This window comes from Tamandua tetradactyla, chromosome 10, assembly GCF_023851605.1.
Source record: "Tamandua tetradactyla isolate mTamTet1 chromosome 10, mTamTet1.pri, whole genome shotgun sequence".
NCBI classification, from domain to species: domain Eukaryota; kingdom Metazoa; phylum Chordata; class Mammalia; order Pilosa; family Myrmecophagidae; genus Tamandua; species Tamandua tetradactyla.
The window spans coordinates 37,377,353-37,381,342 of NC_135336.1; the positions used below are offsets into that span (position 1 = coordinate 37,377,353).

At 39.5% G+C, this 3,990-nt stretch overlaps 2 pseudogenes; one reads left to right on the top strand and one right to left on the bottom strand.

Moving 5' to 3' along the window:
* Positions 1-860: 860 nt before the first annotated feature.
* Positions 861-1,672, bottom strand: LOC143647629 (sodium/potassium-transporting ATPase subunit beta-3 pseudogene; annotated as a pseudogene).
* Positions 1,673-1,679: 7 nt separating this feature from the next.
* LOC143647630 (heterogeneous nuclear ribonucleoprotein A3-like) lies at positions 1,680-3,069 on the top strand (annotated as a pseudogene).
* The last annotated feature ends 921 nt before the right edge of the window (positions 3,070-3,990 follow it).

Genomic DNA, 3,990 nt, shown 5'->3' on the forward strand with positions numbered 1-3,990 from the left:
AAATTGTGGAATTGTAACCCATACCAAACTCTGAAATCTATTCTACAACTAATTATTGAAATGTACCTTGAAATTTATTGCTTTTTTGAATGTATGTTATTTTTCACAAAAGAAAAAAAAGAAGAGTATAATTGCATAGATAGGATTTAACAATTGAGTATGACGGCTGAATCATTATATTGACATTCCTTTTGGTCTCCAGTGTCTTGGAGCAACTATAAGAATAAAATGAAAAATCATGGAACTGTAACCCATACTGAACTTCAAAATCTGTTGTATAACTATTCGTCAAGATGTACTTGGAAATTTACTGCATTTTTGTATAGTTGTTATTTTTCACAATAAAAAAAATCAGTGATACAGATAATGTGTGTCTTAGGCTAAAAAAAAGAGATTCTGTTGCTCTATATCTGAAACAGAAGTACTTAGTAGACATTCCTCTTTTTTTTGGTCAGGTGTCATTTATTGTTTTATCATTTTATCCCTAAAACTTGTTGGCATCAAAATACAAGAGCTAACTAGTGTTAAATTCATAAAATGTTTACAAAGCACAGCACATTAAGTTTTAGATACTTGACAATTAAAAGAGAAGACATCCATTGCATATGTTCTGAGTCAGGCATTTAGCAGTCCCTAATAGGGCATCTTTTCACTGGTTCCAAAGGGCTGCAGAGGCAACAGGCAGTTACTTCAGAGGACACTGAACTGGAAGCACATTATGATGTTACCCCAGTGTCATGTACCAGCTCTCCTTTCTCCAAGTTGGTCTCGTAAATCTAAAATGGAAGATCTAACTGATAGAAAATGAAGACAAAACAACACAAAATTTGTTCTGCGTAAATATCCTAATAACTATGCATTCACTGTGATTTTGAAACATCTTGTCCCAAAAACTTGTTGCGATTCTCCTGGCTTTTCAGGATGAGTGACCCATCAATCTTGTGCTCAAGTGTCATCTCTTTCTTGGCACTTTTAGAGCTAAAGACTGGCTGGACAGCAATTACTGGCTGTTAATATCCCACGTGAAGTTTTTTCCCTTAATATGAAAAATATTTTAAGTCTACCATTCCATTGTGAGGATAATTGGTAAAACTTCCATGTTTCCATCCTTAGGAACACACATTATCCTTGGTTCTCCTTCAGGCTTTAATCCAATTATCCTGTTCACTTTCACAAGTATACAAGGTTTTCCTTTGGAATAGCCAAAATCGGGCTCTCTCATACCACAGAATTCTTCAAGTAAATGAAGAGGAAACTGACATGCACGATAATCTGGGCTATTCTGTTCAAAAAGTACTCCATCAGGACGGACTGTGAGGTTCTTCTGCTTTTCTAAACTGTGTGGACTTAGGACATGAGCAAGGTATTCGATGTATGCTTTACAGGAACCTGAATAAGAAAACTGATTGTTTATTTCAACACCGTAAATCATTTTGGAAAAACCTTAAATCTTGGACTGGGAATTTGGACACGTTGGAACCTCATCATTCAGAGTCTGAAACAAAACACAAATCGTGACTGTGAAGAGTGCAGCCAGGAACCCACAGAAGAGCAAGATCAAGCTCCAGTTCTTGGCGGTGCACCCCAGGAACTCTCTGGTGCTCGGGTTGTAGAGGAAGAGCTTCTACTGCTTCAGGCTCTCGTTGAAGGATTTATTATCTTCTTTGCCAAGGTGAGGGATGCTAGGCAGGCTGCGGCCACGCGGGGAGGAGGGTATGACCGCGGGGGCGGAGGCTGCGACCCGCGCCGAGGGCTTCTGAGCTCAGGCAGAGCGCCAGAGCGCTCGAGAAGCCTCCCTGCTGCCGAGCCTACTAGCCGTTCCTCTTTAACGCCTACAAACATAGCCATGGTTCTCACGTATGCCAGGAAAGGAAGTACTGCTTGTATGTCAGCATCTACAACGTCACTGTTTCATCATAGTAGCCACTTGCCACATGTGGCTATTTAAATTTAAATTAATTAAAAATAAATTAAATTACAGGCCCTCAGCCCAACTCCGACTCCGACCACCCCGGGGGTGGGTGGGGGGGATACCATGATCCAGAGGAACCAGAGCAGTTGAAGAAACTGCCTATTGGTGGTTTGAGCTTTGAAACTACAGATATAGTTTGAGACCATTTTGAGAAATGGGGCATGCTTACAGATTGTGTGGTGATGAGAGATCCCCAAACAAAACGTTCCAGAGGCTTTGGTTTTGTGACTTGTCTTGTGTTGAAGAGGTGGATGCAGCAATGCATGCTCCACCACACAAGATTGAGGGAAATGTAGTGGAACCAAAGAGAGTTGAGAGTTGTTCCTAGAGAGGATTCTGGAAAGCCTGGTGCCCATCTAACAGTGAAGAAAATTTTTGTTGGTGGTATTAAAGAAGATACAGAAGAATATAATTTAAGAGACTACTTTGCAAAATATGGCAAGATGGAAACCATAGAAGTTATGGAAGACAAGCAGAGTGGAACAAACAGAGGATTTGCTTTTGTGACTTTTGATGATCATGATACAGTTGAAAAAATTGTTGTTCGAAAATACCATATTATTAATGGGCATAATTGTGAAGTGGAAAAGGCCCTTCCTAAACAAGAGATGCAGTCTACCGGATCACAGGGAGGTTGTGGAGGTGAATCTGGCAACTTTATGGGCCCTAGAAGGAACTTTGACCATAGTGGAAACTTTGGTGGAAGAGAAGGCTATAGTGGTGGAAGTCGTGGCAGCAGAGGCAGTCATGGAGGAGGTGATGGTGGATGTAATGGATTTGGAGGTGATGGTGGCAAGTATGGCAGTGGCCCTGGTTATAGAAGTAGAGGGGGCTATGGTGGTGGTGAACGAAGATGCGGAAACCAAGGTGGTGGTGCTGGAGGACATGATGGTTACAATGAAGGAGGAAATTTTGGTGGTGGTAACTACAGTGGTGGTGTGAACTATAATGATTTTGGAAATTATAGTGGACAACAGCAATCAAATTATGGACCCATGAAAAGGGGTAGTTTTGGTGGAAGAAGCTCGGGCAGTTCCTATGGTAGTGCTTATGGATCTGGTGGTGGAAATCGTGGGTATGGTAGCAGAAGGTTCTGAAAACTCAACAGAAAATGGCTACAGTTCTTAGCAGAAGCGAGAGCGAGTTGTCAGGAAAGCTACAGGTTACTTTGAGACAATCATCCCAAATGCATTACAGGAACTGTAAAAATCTGCCACAGAAGGAACGATGATCCATGGTCACAAAAGTTATTACAGCTTAAACAGGAAACCTTTCTTGTTCAGGACTGTCAGAGTGCAGTTTACAAAAAGTGTAGCTTTTGATTAATGTAATGTAGTGTCAATTAGATGTGCATTCCTGAGGTCTTTTATCTGTTGCAGCTTTGTCTTTTTTTCTTTTTCTTTTCATTATATCAGGTATCTTGCCCTGTAAATTGTGGTAGTGGTACCAGGAATAAAAATTAAGGAATCTTTAACTTTTCCCCCAAAAAATAATTAATTAAATTATATATTTTGATACTCATTTACATTAGCCACATTTCAAATGCTGAATAGCTACATGAATCTAGTGGCAACTATATCGGACAGTACAGATATAGAACATTTCCATCAGCCTAGAAAATTCTATGGTAAAGTTCTGGTCCAAATCATGATACATTATAACATAATAGTGATAGAATGTTATAAATGAGAAAAATAAGACAAGTTCACACACATATACACAAAGTTAAATTAGTTGTTTCATACCAATCCAGCATCTTGAGGAGCCAAATCAGTTTTCTTTTTTATTAATCTTACTTTCTCCCAAATATTTGCATTAATAAGTTAGGGTGGATCATTGCATGTAATTAAAATCACACAGACTTATGAACCAGTAAGAAATCCTTGTGCAATTTAATATTACCCACCTTTTATTTTTATACCATCCTTTAAAGCCCAATATGACCTCCTCAACTGATATCTGCTAAACACTGACATTTGTGGGCTTGTACACTCTTCTTATGTGCACTGGTTGAAGAC